At 39.9% G+C, this 17,481-nt stretch overlaps 1 long non-coding RNA gene across 1 annotated transcript in view; it reads left to right on the forward strand.

Moving 5' to 3' along the window:
• LOC137498364 (uncharacterized) overlaps nt 1-17,481 on the forward strand; it is a 911,326-nt gene that overhangs the window by 283,996 nt on the left and 609,849 nt on the right. The window contains exon 2 of the long non-coding RNA XR_011017760.1: nt 381-479. This is a non-coding gene — a long non-coding RNA (uncharacterized lncRNA). The remainder of the gene's footprint in view (nt 1-380; nt 480-17,481) is intronic.

Raw genomic sequence — 17,481 nt, forward strand, 5'->3', positions numbered from 1 at the left:
GAAGCTGAAAAATTCAGAAACGAGATTTTCTTATCAGGAGTTGCACATGGCGCAGAAGTTCATTCAGTCTACGCAAAAAGTGAGTACAAGGTTAATTTCTGGGCCAAAGGTAGCCGCTCAAAGACCTAATTTCTCAAATACTTCCGAGGTTAGGTATAGTAGAAGCCCTTACAGCTCACTCCTGCAAGTGCCTTCATAACCTGTATGATGATGGCTTGGCTACGTTTAATGTTCGTTGAGGATAAGATGGTTAGCGATCGGTTTTTAACGGTCGAATTCTACTTGAAGCACTGGTTACAGGTGTAGTTTTTCTTGTATTTTGCAATGGCACAAATTGTTTATCCAGAGATCACTATTTCTGACTTTCATTTTCATTCCAGTATGCTTCATAATCGTTACACGTCGTTGAACCGGACGAATGAAAGAGTGTACTACAACCGCAACGTTCCACACCGGCCAATTGACCAGAATGAAGTGAAGTAAGTACATATTTGTTTAATACAGAGTGCTAAGTATTGGAAATGTCAATTAAACTAATTTAGCAAGCAAGTAAGAAATTAAGTAACGTTTATATTGATGCTTTCACGGACCACAGTGATTATGCCTTGATATACCCCTACATTGTTAGAATATGTATCGTTTACTCGTGAGGGAAAAGAAGCCTCCGAGGCTCAGACGGCAGCGCGTCGGCCTCTCACCACTGGATTACCGTGGTTCAAATCCCGGTCACCCCATGTGAGATTTGTACTGGAAAAAAGCGGAGATGGGACTGGTATTTCTCCGGGTACTCCGACTTTCCCTGTCATCTTTCATTCCAGCAACACTCTCCAATATCATTTCATTTCATCTGTCAGTCATTAATCATTACCCCAGAGGAGTGCGACAGGCTTCGGCACCCGACACAATTCCTATCCTCGCCGCAAGTTGGGGGCTTGATTCGTCCCATCCCTGACCCGGTCATTGACTGGAAAACAGGTTGTGGGTTTATACTCCTGAGGAAGAAAACTTAGATCATCGCGACCTTTATTTTCCCCCACAGTTTGTCTAGTTTTACAGGGAATAATTTTTTTTTTTTTTTTTTTTTTTTTGCTAGTTGCTTTACGTCGCACCGACACAGATAGGTCTTATGGCGACGATGGGACAGGAAAGGGCTAGGAGTGGGAAGGAAGCGGCCGTGGCCTTAATTAAGGTACAGTACCAGCATTTGCCTCGTGTGTAAATGGGAAACCACGGAAAACCATTTTCAGGGCTGACGACAGTGGGGTTCGAACCTACTATCTCCCGAATACTGGATACTGGCCGCACTTAAGTGACTGCAGCTATCGAGCTCGGTAATAAACTGTTTAAGGAATTCACTACATTATAAGTTGCTATCAAAGCGGACGTAGGGATTTCCACTCCTGTGATTGAGGTCCTGTTTGATAGTCTAAGAAATAATAATTGAAGGATGGAAAGGTCCGGCATTCTGAGTTCAAGTATTGTTGTAATTTTACTTTCAGAAGAATGAAATATCATTGATATAATCTACGGCAGGTAATTGAAGTCCACATTTCGTAATTTAATAACACAGAAGGGTCTCATAGTGGTAACTCCGTTTCGAATCCCAGCCAGTGAATGAGGGGCTTTTAAATGGAAGAAATTCACGTCACTGTGGTTCGGATTCTACTAAAAACTGCATATCCAACTCTTTTAAGTAGACATCATTAAATATCGCCATTGCCCGCTTTTCAACGATAAATCTATGTAGGCCTACCATACAATAGCCCAGTGATGCAAGACTATTTTCTAGGGGAACCCAGGTTCGATTCCCGGTACGTCCAAATATTTCAGTTCTGTACTGAGAACTGAAACAGAGTTCACGCAACCCTCTGGGACCAACTGAGGAGCAGGCTGATATGGGAGGCAGTGGACCCAGTCATGGAAGCGAGGCAGTAGATCTGAGAATATCGTTTCGCTGACCATGTGATACTCCAACGTCAGCCGGCTATCCGCTTGGACAGCAGTAGTCTAGGCACTGAGCTCGATAGATGCAGTCACTTAAGTGCGGCCAGTATCCAGTATTCGGGAAATGATAGTTTCGAACACCACTGTCGCCAGCCCTGAAGATGGTTCTCCGTGTTTTCCCTTTTTCACACCAGGTAAATTCAAGATCTATACCTTAATTAAGTCCATGGCCTCTACCTACCGACTAGCAAAAGAATACAAAATAAAATAAATTAAAATAATTGAATTTGGTCGGGTGACGCTGAGTGCGCTACCAGAGATCTTTAACATGCCATCAACAAAAACATGGAGTGCCAAGATTTTTGATGAAGGGCAAAAATGAAATGTCCTTAATAGTTTGTGTACGCCACGTGTTTATACAAAACAAGAAAGGTTATTCTCAGGTACTAAGCAACTGAGAATGATCGTATCAAACCATTAAAACATCAAACCGCATAGCGCACCAGCCTCGAAGGGTCATGGCCTACCAAGCGACCGCTGCTCAGCCCGAAGGCCTGCAAATTATGAGGTGTCGTGTGGTCAGCACACGAATCCTCTCGACCATTATTCTTGGCTTTTCGTACCATTGAATGATCTTATCAACACGGTACAAATCACTCCTAGGTATTTGTTTACTTACCGTACCAAAACGAATATGAAGTCAGTTTAAATGTATTAGACGCCGACCCTCAAGAATATTTTATATTGACAATTTCGTTTCATGGTTGTGGATAGTGAATAGGCATACTCAAGTGCATCTTAGAATAATTCAACAGTCAAGTATAACGAATACCTGAAATACTTCTACGTTGATCATACGGTAAAATGTCAACTTTAAAATGATCACGGCTTATTTAACCAAGGGAAACAATTGTAGATGGCTGTGTACTTGAGGCTTTAAAGCTGTGCATTTTCCACCCTGAAGAACGTAGGTTTGATTCGAAGTCAGGAAGTTAACAACCATGAAAACATAACACGAATGGCCCTGTGATTCATACAGTTTGTAACAATAATGAGTACCAAGTATTTTCTTTTTAGCAAACGACTTAGTGCCGAAGTTACGAATATGTCTAATGGAAACCTCAAACTTCCACTCCTCCAGAGACCTTGATAACAAGTACGTAGATGGATTTGCTTTTTAGTTTTACATTTATTATATGTCAAAGCTGCAGGCCTATCGATGTATTACTAATTTATCCACATAGTGAGCTTTATAATTGTCTGGCTTCTTTGATGAGTGGTCAGCGTACAGATCTTCGGATCAGGGGACCCGGCTTCGATTCGCGATCGAGCCGAGAATTTTAGACGCGTGTGGTTAATTCCTCTGCCCTTGTCTTCGTCTCAGTACACTTCTCTTGATAAATATATATACCACCGTACATTACTAACCACCACAGAAACACACAATGGCGAATGAATCTCTCCACGTAGGCTTAATGTCAGAAAGGGCATCCGGCCGTAAAACTTGGTCAATCCACATCAAGTGCCGGCCCCAGTAAATTGAGATTTAAGGCCAGAAGAAGAATTGGGGATTAATTTTTTTCTATAATTATTGGTATCATTACTACATACATTTATAGAACATAGCGAATCGACACTCCATGCATTGCGCACCTCCTTCGCATTGTCTAGAGGTTTCATTTGCCAACCGGGCGAGTTGGTCGTGCGGTTAGGCCGCGCAGCTGTGACCTTGCATCCGGGAGACAGTGAGTTCGAACCCCACTGTCGGCAGCCCTGAAGATGGTTTTCCGTGGTTTCCCATTTTCATACCAGGCAAATCTGGGACTGTACTTTAAATAAGGCCACGGCCGCTTCCTCCCCGCTCCTAGATCTTTCCTATCAAATCGTCGTCGTACGACCTATCTGCCAATTGCAAAAGAAATTGCCAACGATCGTCTTGTTTACCATGTCATCTCTACGGGGCCATGTATGAAGTTTTGGCGCGCTATCTAGTGATTATAAATTGTATACCACCACTTCTCCTACCTTGGTGGCCAACTTTGTGATGGAGAATTTTTTCGACCAACTGAACTCGAACTGTCCAACCATGGTGACAGATCATAGGAAATTGACGCCTTAACGATAATGGCTACCAGGCTGGCTCATCATGACTATCATGCCACATTAAAATTAAGTAATAAAAACAGTTCAGATCGTTACTATGGTCACGAAACCCTCTGACAGCCATGCTGTAGATATATTTGTGCTGTTCTCAGTTTCACTTCTAGAATATAAGTTTGATTTTAGTTCATTTGATATGTGAATGATTTAGATAGCGAATCGTAGTGGTCCGTTCTGAGATATTATCGTTACGTGCTAGCCGTGCGAAGGGAAATTACAAATCCGTCTCCTAATGTTCACATACGGAATCGAACGTGTAATTTCCTACATACAGGACTTCGTTCGACATTGTATGACAATTGTTTCTCCTTCTCTTTCCTGACCGGAGTTGTAGATGCTAAATTCTTGTACTAGATCATTGGCATTTGCTAAATTTATGGTTCTACCTCGTTCTCCTTTCAGCTGTGTCCACCTGACTATGCTGATTAATGTGTCTGACGAATAGTTAAAACCCACTCATTCGCTTAATGCATTCTCTGGCGCACGTGATCGATACAGTACTGAGGCTCGATGAAATATCTGATTGCAATGCCAATTATACGCAACACATGATATTAATGTAATTTATGTTAATGCAAATGAGCTTTTAGAAATGCAACAACAGATGCCGTTTAATATTAAATATCGGTTACAAGTATTTTGAATCGTGTACATCATGTACAGTAATAATAAAGTACTTTTTAATTTCATCTCATTAATCTTTTCAATCGTTACACCTTATTATTTAAAGATAAATATTCCCGTACAATTCCACATCTTTCTTAATGAAATTATCATAGTATCTTACAATACATGGTGTGCAAAACGATTAAAAAGGAACTTCTGTGAGGTGCCTGACAGATATTGGAATGGTACTGTAGAAGACGGAAGTTCAGGCTCTAATTGTAAGTGGCCGTAAGGAAATTATCTACATATTTATGAGATTTCAGAAAGGAATTTTATGAGTAACAACTCATACGACAATAAGAATATTAGGCGGATGATTTATTTTTGTAGTTGGGAGTTCAGCAACTGGAATCTTCAATCTTCCAGATAAAATTGTCAAAAGCGTAAGAGACATCACATTCAACCGAAATTGCAACTCCCTTCAAAAAGCACATAATCTTGTTACTGGACTTTGAAACTGATTGTAGATAAGCGCATGAAAGTTTGGCGGTCGAGAAATTATCCTTCACAAAAGTATTTACAAAATATTTTCCCAAAGAGAAAGTATATATTGTTACTGAAAAAATAATACCTCGTATCTAACATTGCTCTTCCTATCCATTATCCTTCTTGAGACTTGTCTATGCCTCCCAGCCATATTTGGATATGCAGTCCCTCAGAGGCATTCTCGTTACGTTCATTTTTCTAAACTAATGTTAGAAGAATAATGAACCTTAAATATATTATGCTGTAGGAGAGTGTAAATACGTCATGAAACATACATTCCGACAGTAGGGCTATGGTACGATAAGGTTCTTTTTTCCTTTACACATAAACACAGGAAAATGAAAACAAGGAGAATTGTTCTTATAGACAGACTGGTTATCCGTAAGTGTCTGGGAGGCCAGACCAGTCTTAACGGATAGGAAGAGTATTGCCATATACACGACATTGTTTCTTCAGCGACGCGACTAGATGTAAATTGCATATGTACATATCTGCGGAATTACAAACAAACTTTTTTGATGGAGTGAAAATGAATCCTAAATCCGACAGTATTTCGTTCCTTTATTCAGAGAAAGCCAAATTTCCTCCCTTTTCAACTCGAATGTGATTTCTTCAATCGCCCTGACAATGTTACTGGAAGACGGGGGATTTATGTTGCTCAACTCTCAACTGCACAAACGAATCATTCACCCGTTTGATTAAGGTCTTTTACATTTTGAGAATTTAACAAGACTAACATAACTCAAACAATACTTTTCAAGTTCTAACTTCAGTCGACAGCAAATTTGTTTTACCACTTGGTGAAGAAACATTGTTACTGACTTTCAAATAGATACAAAACAATTCGTAACTATAAAAGTAATTATATATTTCATATGAAATAAATGTGTTGTGTGTTTAGAATTTTGTTGTGAATAACGTATCAACATTTTAACGTGGAATGGATGTATGTAGTCAATACCATAATTTCTACATGTCAACTAAGAAAATACTCAGATGAGAAACAGGATCATTATGTGTAGGGATAGCAGTGAAGGAGATATTAAGAAAATGTTGTATATCTCTGTAAAGACAAACACAGCCTAATATAACTTCAAACTTTTTACTTGGGTTGTTTGGTGACATGAAGACGTTACACAATAATAATTAACACAATGAATGAATATGTTTACGGAACATTTCAAAATGTTTTATAAATAGAATATTTCATTTATAATATTTCATGTTCTAGTTCTTAAATAAATAAATAAATAAATTTACTTTCATTCATATTTGGAATGTCAACAATTTTGTATTTAAGCTAAAAGTTTTAAGATTTGTAATTACGTTAGTTCCACACTAAGCCTACGAGTTATGCTTATATAATACTTAATCAATACTCATAAACTTGTATAATTATTAGTGTAATAAACACGGTTTAAAATGGAACTTTTCATCTTAAAATTTTTTATACCAATATCTGTATTTGTGAACGTTCCTTGTATAACATAGATTGACAAGAAATATATCTTTCTCGTTTTTCCTCTCACTGAATCTTTTCTGTATGGAAGAATATTTAATTCAAATTTTAAAAGTAGAGTAAAACATTGTTTATTCGATACCTTCAGCACTCCTTCGCTTATAATCAAAACATATTCTTCTGTTTCCTACATCTTTTGTATACACTCCAACGTTCCATTCCATCTCCAAAATGAAAACATTTAATTGATGAAATAAAGTAATACTAAGTATTGTGAGGTTGGGGCGTTCCACATTGTGCGATTCCCCTTCTTTTTCCTTGAAGGCCCCAATTTCTTAATATATTTTATTACAAAACTGATTCTTGTCAGCAATAAGTTCATGCTGAATTAATATATTTTGTAATAATCTGTAAACTCGACCACATTATTATTATTATTATTATTATTATTATTATTATTATTATTATTATTATTATTATGATTATTATTATTATTATTATTGAGGGGCTGCCTGGCCGAGGCGGTAAAGGCGTGCTCGGTTCGCCCGGAAGGACGTGGGTTTGAATCCCCGTCAGGAAGTCGCAAACTTTAAGAAACGAGATTTCCACTTCCGGAGGTGCATATGGCCCTGAGGTTCACTCAGCCTACACCAAAAATGAGTACCAGGTTAATTCCTAGGGGCAAAGGCGGCCGGGCGTAGCGCCAACCACTCTATCCCAACACGTGCCTTTACCTTCCACTCCTCCATGGGCCTTCATGGCCTGTACGGAGGTGACTTTGCTTTGCTTTCCTTTATTATTATTATTATGATAATGATTATTATTATTATTATTATTATTATTATTATTATTATTATTATTATTTCTTAATTGTTTTATGTCGCACCGACGCAGACAGATCTTATGACGACGATGGGGCAGGGAATGGCAAGGAATGGGAAGGAAGCGACCGTGGCCTTAATTAAGATACAGCAGCAGCATTTGCCTGGTGTGAAAATAATAAACAACGAAGAACCATTTTCAGGGCTGCCGACAGTGGGGCTCGAACCCAAAATCTCCTGAATGAAAGCTGACAGCTACGTAACCTAAACTACGCGGCCGCTCGTTCGGTATATTTTTATCGTAAGCATGATCATCATCGTACTGTTATTATTTATTTAGGGTATGATGATTTAAGTTGATTTCTCCATTGTCATAGCCGTGAGGCCCAGTAGGACAGTACGGCGGCATCTTATTGTTGTTATTGCTTTATTAGCACCACATAGAGGACTCGTGTAGAGTACTCTAAGGTTAAACTTATCTACTACTTGTAAGAACATTTTGCATAGTCTGTGTTTCACGGATTCATTCTTCGATAACGAGCGAACGTCGCTGATTTCGGCAAGCAATGAGTGACTTCTAATCATGTTTACTGAATTTCAAATATCTAGCATTCGTTTATGAGTGGACTACAAAGCCTGTTCTCTTTGTAAGCAGGTCACTTGAGTGTTATAAAGATAACGGAAACATCAAGATGCAATAATCACCATGTATCTGTGTAAGCGACGTTTGTCATTCGTCGTGAATTAGCATATTCCTGCTATTACAAAGAGCAGATGCTTGCAGGAATTATTGCAGCATTACGACGAGTTTCCTCCGACATATTTCTAATGTTTAATTGTCACCTTTCTAATGACAATAATATACACACTTTTACATAAATATAATCACTTTAACATATTCAGCTTGAATGTTGTCACGCACACATAGCTCTTATCTTTCCGGTTTCGCTGAATTTAAAATTCCGAACATGCTTGTAAATTTATAACATTTGTCAGGAATTCGGACGAGTGTGTTTCCTGTGCCCGTGGTTGTAACGTGACTATTAGTGTCCACGTATCTCCAAGGAACCATCACTAGCGGTTGTGCGAACATTAGATGTTCAGTTTAGACGACCTCGTAAGGCAACAAACACTCCGCTCAATCCTTTGTCGTCTTGTTTTTCTCGACGTAAGAGAGCCGTGGAAAGCCAGTAACTTCAGAGTAAAAAATACGGGCACATAATAATAATAATAATAATAATAATAATAATAATAATAATAATAATAATAATAATAATAATAATAATAATAATAATGCAGCTTTCATCATCATCATCATCATCTGTTTACCCTCCAGGTTCGGTTTTTCCCTCGGACTCAGCGAGGGATCCCACCTCTACCGCCTCAAGGGCAGTGTCCTGGAGCTTCAGACTCTTGGTCGGGGGATACAACTGGGGAGAATGACCAGTACCTCGCCCAGGCGGCCTCACCTGCTATGCTGAACAGGGGCCTTGCGGGGGATGGGGAAGATTGGAAGGGATAGACAAGGAAGAGGGAAGGAAGCGGCCGTGGCCTTAAGTTAGGTACCATCCCGGCATTTGCCTGGAGGAGAAGTGGGAAACCACGGAAAACCACTTCGAGGATGGCTGAGGTGGGAATTGAACCCACCTCTACTCAGTTGACCTCCCGAGGCTGAGTGGACCCCGTTCCAGCCCTCGTACCACTTTTCAAATTTCGTGGCAGAGCCGGGAATCGAACCCGGACCTCCGGGGGTGGCAGCTAATCACGCTAACCACTACACCACAGAGGCGAACATAATGCAGCTTTTCTGAACAAAATCCTCCGTGGTAGGTGGGTAGCGTCATCCACATGAGATATTGCATGCACGTGTGTAAGAGGTACGTGTTGTTGTTTGCGGTGTGTGAGTTTTAGAGAAGCGTGGAAATAGCACAAACACCCAATCCCCGGCCCACAGGAACTGACTATATGCAGTAAAATTCCCACAAACCGGCCGGAAATGCTCCTGTTCACACTTCAGCCATAAGAATAAGCAATCCAAGAGGGTTCGGAATCTCTGTAATCTGGTAGAATGTGGTAGAATAACTACACTCATGTCTTCATACCTATGTGGTGCAGCTCTTTTCGAGCACACTCCCAATGGAGGTGAGTTGCATATACGATTTAAACCACATTCTAGCCTTTCTGCCATTCATACATTTCTGACAGTAACAGGAATCGAATTTGGATATCTGAGGTGGGCAGCTAATATTGTTAACCATGACGCTACGGAGGTGGACATAATGGAAATAATTAACAGTAAATAATATACAAAATTATCCAATAATTAACTTAATGATCATTTTATTGATACACTGTCGTCGTGCGAGATATGAGGAGTGTCTGTTGAAAAGGCGCTATTTACATCACAGGAAAGTTGAAGGAAAAACTCAAGAAACGTATAATAAAAGGCACATGGAACGTGCCCATGATCAAGTATAGTACAAATTCTACATCTCTTTTGGTCTGGATTGCTCAACATTCGATAGTATTAAACTGCTGCAATGCATAGGCCTATGAAAGAAATACTAACTTTTATTTTGAAGTGGAGATAGCACCTTTTGAACAGACACTCGTCATATGTGTTTGTCTAGTTAGGCACACATATTGCTACAACCAATTACTATTCTCCTCATCCTTTTTTGTTTTTTTATTTAGAGTTTAACGTCACATCAACTCAGGTAGCATTTCGCCAACGGTGGAACAGAAAAGGACTTGAACTGGGAAGGAATTTACCATAGCTTCAATTAAGTCCAGCCTCAGCATTTGCCTGGTGCGAACATGGGATTCAACGAAAATCAACACTCAGGGCTGCCGATGATGGGGTTCGAACCCACCGTTTCCCACATGCAAGCTTACATCTGTGTGGCCCATACCGTGTATCCAACTCCTCATCATATTTGGTACATTGTTTAGTCTCAAATACATCGTCAATAAAAAGCTCTGTTTATCACAAATAAGACCTTACAAGGGATGAAAAGACATCGAAAATCGAGTTTTTCATTGTTCGATTTTACATAATATTCAAATTTTTAAAAAGATTTGTAATGATACTGGACACTCTAATAGAACTCTCAGGTTTATTTTTTTGCGAGAAAAACTAAATCCTCCAGGCCAAGATACACTTCGTTTCCGGTGACAGGAAAATCTGCCTCGAATTTCGGCACATTGTCGCGGCCTTAGAAATATTACCACTTACAAATCTGGCAAGAGGCCCTGTCATGTAAGGTCGAATATTATAAATAAAAATCAAAAGATTTACACTCTGGATGTTATACGTCTGCTGCAGGTCAGTATTTGCAAGACAACTACATATCAGTATTTCCAGTAGTAACGACGATGTAGCTTTATAGTTGGAGATATTATATTGCAGATGGCTTTCAACGTTGCTTCAGTTCACATTTTTTAAAATCCGTGAACATCGAACATACTCTGTGCCTTCTAAACAGAACAAGTGGCGACATGTCGTTTTCTCAAGAACTAGTGTAGGCTACCGGTGCAGGTAGTACAGATACATCTATCCTGTCGCTAACTGGTCACTTGTCGCGAATACTCTCCAGAACTTTCAGTATTATGTTGCTTCCATCATTTTGACATAGTTGTTCGTACCAACGTTTTTTTTTTAATGATTTATTTTACACCGGGTGAGTTGGCCGTGCTCGTAGAGGCGCGCGGCTGTGAGCTTGCATCCGGGAGATAGTAGGTTCGAATCCCACTATCGGCAGCCCTGAAAATGGTTTTCCGTGGTTTCCCATTTTCACACCAGGCAAATGCTGGGGCTGTACCTTAATTAAAGCCACGGCCGCTTCCTTCCAACTCCTAAGCCTTTCCTATCCCATCGTCGCCATAAGACCTATCTGTGTCGGCGCGACGTAAAGCCCCTAGCAAAAAAAAAAGATTTATTTTACAAAGCAGTTCTTAAGTCTTCAACGTTTATATATCCCTTCGGTAATACATCTTACAGCCGCTGATATTGGGTTTATCTATCGCTTCATGTGAATCATCAGGAAATACATTGCTTGCCAATTATGTACAACGACCTTTGCTTCACTTCCTCACACGCTTTTGACATATTTGCCCTGAGGTGAATTTATGTGAGTTTCGCCCGTTGCAATTTTTTTTATAGAAACAGTACGGTTGTAACATTAGGCCTATAGTAGCTGCTGAAGTATGGGTGGTGCTGGGTTAATGAGCAAACGTTATTCGGAGCATGATTAGTGCATTTGGATGTTATGAAAGGTGTTACTCCTAGGGTCAGTATTGTTTCAGTAGTACGGTATTTTATTATTCGGTGATGAAAGCCATGGTAAACTACCTCACTCCTCATTTTGTCTTGAAATCCTGATTTCAGCTCAGCCTTTGGTTGTGCTATTTGAGATACAACGAGGCTCTGGGTTGAAGACCCAAAAAACACCATGTGTGTTAGTGACGTTCTTCAAGAACAATTAAGGAAGATTCGACCTCCGTAGCGTAATTGTTAGCACTATTTGCTCCCATCCTGTGTGTCCCAGATTCACAGTACTGTCAGAGATTTAAAAATGGCAGGAGGGATGATATGAGGCTCACCTGCGATGGGAGAGGGGTGGCCTTCATAGAGCTGCACTACCTTGGGACGAGTTTACTTCCCTTTTAGCAAAGCAGAGCTATCTCGATACAGACCACGTAGGCCCTCCGATTAGTAGAAGGTAAAGACTTCCACTCTCCGTAACCTGGAAATCATTTCTGTTGTAGATTGAGTAAATGCAAGGGAAAATTGCGCGTCTAGAAATAGAAGTCTTGTTTCTAAATTTGTTGACTTGGAAGTCGAACTGATGTCCCTCCAGAAGAACGAAGCACGTCTTTTATCGCCTCGGATAGGCAACCCATCCTCTACAAGAATAATTCTGAAACGAAAACGTTAATTACCCTGGCAGATAAGTATAACCTGTACCAAGAACCTTTTTAATATCAACCACCTTTTTTTGTAAGATGCGCATTCCCACGCACTAGTAGCCGAGTTTTGTAAGAGTTACGTGAACCAGTGCATTCGATTTATTTTGAGTTACAAACCTAGCTTGTCCATTAATTATTCTAGAGGCGAGATGAATTTACCCTACCTGCAATTAATTACATGTTGGTAGAACATAAGTGAATGTGCGAATGAAATAATTTTAACGATGGACTTGGGAGGGAGGCGTAAGTTGGCTGGGTGTGCCACATCAGTGTTCATTTCTTCTACAGTTGTCTGTCTGTAAAAGCTAAGCTCTCTCGTTCCATGGTATTGCAGCTCCTTCTTCTTTTACTTGTCCTCATCAGACAATAAAATAAGAAAGAACATACGAGACGGCGAGGCAAGCGATACGTTGTGAATCTTATGTACGGCCGGTTCCACACACACACACACACACACACACACACACACACACACACACACACACACACACACACACACACACACACACACACACACACACACACACACTGGTTTATAATGAAATTCATCAGATGAGTGTTTTTTAGAGTTACAACTCCAGTCCTTTGATTCTATGATAATGATCACATTTCTTCACTTTGGTGGTACTTTCAGATTCATGAAACGAAGCCTGTTTTATGATATAACTGGGCTTTTACTTTAGAAGACTAGTTAAGCTTATGAGTAATTCCTTTCGCATATTGGGCTTGGGAACTGTGATACACTGAAAATGTTGAAGTCGGATTGGCTTATAGTCCTGGACGAATTTTCTTCCATACTCGTAACAAACATTTTCTATTCTTCTCCGTTTTTACATTGCACAAACACAGCGATTTATTACGCCAGGGATCAATTACTCGACATCAGATATGTACATAAATTTCCTGACACAACTAGAACTCACTGTCAAAGTCAATACATCCACAGACTTAGTCGAACCGTGAAAACGAACCGACTCATCGGCTCCTCAGTACTAGGATTATTCTTTCTCGTTCTAGGTCTAAAATTCGATCTTAATTTTGCGACAGAGCATCAAACTACATCCAGTCATCTTAAACAGCAATGCGAGATTCTCGCTGAACAGGTCCTATATGTCATTCGAGGGGGCCATTACATTTGATTATATTTCTCTAACGTAATGATTCAATATAAATTCCCCAAGAGTGGTTACATGTCTGAGAACTGGAAAATGTTTACCACACCGAAGGAGTTCGCTTTTGATTTCGGTGTAGTGCACTTTTCTGATGCGTGCAGAGACTCGTTCTTCATTCGCTGCTCTTTGTGAAGGTTAAAAGACCGTGTTAATTGTACACTTCAAGACTTGACTCAAGGCACTGAAGAGGGAATTGCTTTTGCCCATTTCTGGGCAGACTTCGTGTGAAACATGTTTGTGACCTAATATGTACTTTGTTTTGTTTGTATACAATACCTTATTTATAATTTTTAGTTTTTTCAACACTCTGACACAAAATAAATAAATAAATAAATAAATAAATAAATAAATCTGTGGCTGTACCTCAGTTAAGGCCTCCGTCTTTACCTTTCCAATGTTATCTCTTTCCCATCCATGCGTCACTGAAAACCTTCGATTCGTTAGTGGGAGGTGTTATCGCAGAATACAGTTATTATTATTATTATTATTATTATTATTATTATTATTATTATTATGAAGGGGATGTCTAGCCGAGGTGGTAAAGGCGTGCTTGGTTCATTCGAAAGGACGTCAGGATGTCAGGACGTCAGAATGTCGAATGATTAAAAAAAACGAGATTCCTATTTCAGGAGGTGCACATGGCCCTAGGGTTCGCTCACCCTACAATAAAAATGAGTACCTGGTTAATTCTTGGAAGAAAGGAGGCCGGTTGTAGAGCTAACCACTCCATTGCACCGAGTGACGAAGTTGGGAATATAGGAAGCCTTCCACCACGGACATACATGGCCTGAATGGAAATAGCATCGCACTGCATTATTACACTTCACCAAAAGCAGAATATGTCCATAAAGAACCCTTATTCACAGACATTTATTGAATATGACCACTACTTGTTAAGAAGTCTGGAAATTTCCCCCTTGAAATAACAACTGCATTTATTTGTTTTACTTATACCGAGTGCAAGGCGAAGTAAAAATGTTTGTGCGTAGTTGAAAAATGCCGGAATAAGTACATATTGACTCAAATTGAGAATTTAGAGAGAATTACAGAATATCAAGAAGACAAAAATTTGTCTATGTTTCCAGGTCACTTCTGGGTGAGTGGAGGGCATTCCTCAATTTGAAACCTCTGCACTGGTAGGAACGGAGTGTTAAATTTTCCACCAGGAATGTACCTAGTAGCCGACTCACTTCTGTTGTAGCGTACAACGTTATGAACCGTGTGTAGGTCAAAGTTCTCTTCACAAAGGTCAAGGTGAGCGTGATTTTTTAAGTTATGGCATCCAACACCATGATTCAAGGAGTGTGTGCCGTGGACGAACACATTCTGGACGACATCCTTCCAACGTTGACGTCAAACATTATCAGGAAGAAGTTTGTTTGTAAGCCATAATTTTCTGTGTTTTTATGTTGGAGTTAATGTAATAACTTGGACTTTTCTGTTGGGAAACACGTGATAAACTTCCAATTAATTTTGTCGGGTGATCAACTTAATCAATATGAGGCGCTTATTTAGAAATACCGCATGAAATTAACGAAGCCGATTGTTCAATTTATCGACAAGGAACTCTCACCAAAAACACAAAGGAGAGCGGGAGATGACATAAATATTACAGATTGGTAAATTGTTGCAAGATAAAGATATACGAGGATTTTTACTACAGTCGTAACCCTTTGGGAAAGGGAGGCTTCTAGACAAATCTTGCTGACGAACAATCACTCAACTTACGAAGATGAAATATATTCTTAAAAATAAATATCAACCAAACACAGAATTTTCTCAACTTTTCTTCTTACTAGGCTATATTTCATGAGTTTTATTTTCACAGAACCCGTTAACTTTAAGTATAAAGCTTCTGTGATTTTATGATGGCACTTACTTTCTGAGAGACATCTCTTCAGTTAGCTCCTGTTGGAGAGAATATTTGTACTTACTGTTTGAAGAGACCTTCGCACACTGTTGGTAACATCTTTGTAACAATTTATGAACGATCTATAAAGGTAAATTCCCTCCTCTGGAAGTGATTGAAGTAATCAATCGACAGCTCGGGAACAACAAAGCAGCTGGCTCCGACGGAATACCTCCCGAATTTTTAAAGGAAGGAAGACCTCATAGTAACTGAACATATTATGCTTATTGCCAAAATTTGGAACATCTAAACCGGCCCTACTGACATAAGAAATTCTTTACTCGACATCATTTTAGGAAAGGAGAACACGGATCAAGTAACGAGAAATATCATTATTTTATGTTCTGGAAATGTTTTAATAAGAATACTATCTAACCGTCTGCTACTACTTACTGAACAGTCCCTACCAGAAACACAGTGCGGTTTTAGACCCAGTCGAAGCACAACACGCGGTCTTCCCTGCCAGAATAACGTAGGAAAAATATAAATATTAAAATAACAGCCTTCACATGTTGTTTAAAGAACTTTGAAAGCTTTCGACTCAGCAAACTGAAAAGATCTGTTGGAGAATCCAAACTTTAGTTCAGCGTCCACCGAAGTACATCAGAATGCACCTACTGACACATGGCAACATGAGTGCGTCTGTTCTCGGCAGCAATGGACCTGAATAGCCCTTTCAGATCAAAACCAAGTGTCAAGCAAGGACGTGTATCGCTCAGATTTTGTTCTCTATACCTGTGGAGCCATACTGCATCTTGTTACGGTTAGACTTCCTCTGGGCCTGGAAATTATGCATTGATTGTTTAATAGCGGAATACAAGCCAAATTAGCATATTTTCAACCTTAGTTACAGAACTTCAATAAGCAGACGACGATTTTATTGTAGCCAATATAGAGGATTTAATCAAGCATATACCGAGCGAATTGTCTACGCGGTTTGGGGCACGTAGCTGTTACCTTGTATTCGGGAGATGATGTGCTCGAACCCCACTGTCGACAGCCCTGAGGATGGTTTTCCGTCGTGTCTGAGTTTCACTGTAGGCAAATGCTGGGGCTGTATCTTAATTAAGGCCACGGCCATTCTCTTCTAATCCTAGCCCTGCCCTATTTCATTGTAGCTATAAGATTTATCTGTGTCGGTGCGACGTAAAGCAAATAGGAAAAAACGTTAATATCTGCTTTTTATTCGAATTTTGGTTTCATTATACTACAACATTGCGAACTGGAATTCAAAATATTGGATGACGTGGCATATAGTCTAGGTAGGTGGTGGTGATGGAGGTTGTGGCGGATATTATTATTTTCTTCTTTTTGTTAGTGGCTTAACTACCCACTAACGCATCGAAGATTTTCAGTGATGCAGGGATGGGAAAGAGCTAAGATTGGGAAGGTAACGACCGAGGCTTTAACTGAGGTACAGCCACAGAATTGACCTGGTGTGCAAATGGAAATCCAAGGACAATCATTTTTCAGGGCTGCAGACGATGAGATTTGAACCTACCATCTCTCGAACCGAACCGCACGGCAAACTTGCTCGGTGATTATTGTTTTGAGGGGAAGCAGAATTGGGCAATTATCCTCTATTAACACTAAACGGAAGGAAAGTTGAAGAGGTCTGGCACTTCGAAAAATGAAGGTATCGGCAAAAGAAATGGAAGGGTCATGAAGAGCGTGACTTCCACGACCTCGCAAGGAACAGGAGTTGACCAAGAGAGGTCAGATAGGAAAGGTAAAGGCGAGAAGCTAGACATAAGGAAGTGGAAGCAATACAAGACTCAGCTAGAGGACCCGTGGTCGTCAAACCACGATCCCAATGTGAAAAGCCCCTCGGTCCCCTTTTAATCGCCTTTTACGACAGGCATTTGATTCTGTGGGAAAATGACGTGGCGTATAGTT

The sequence above is a fragment of the Anabrus simplex genome, chromosome 1 (genome assembly GCF_040414725.1).
Source record: "Anabrus simplex isolate iqAnaSimp1 chromosome 1, ASM4041472v1, whole genome shotgun sequence".
Lineage (NCBI taxonomy): Eukaryota > Metazoa > Arthropoda > Insecta > Orthoptera > Tettigoniidae > Anabrus > Anabrus simplex.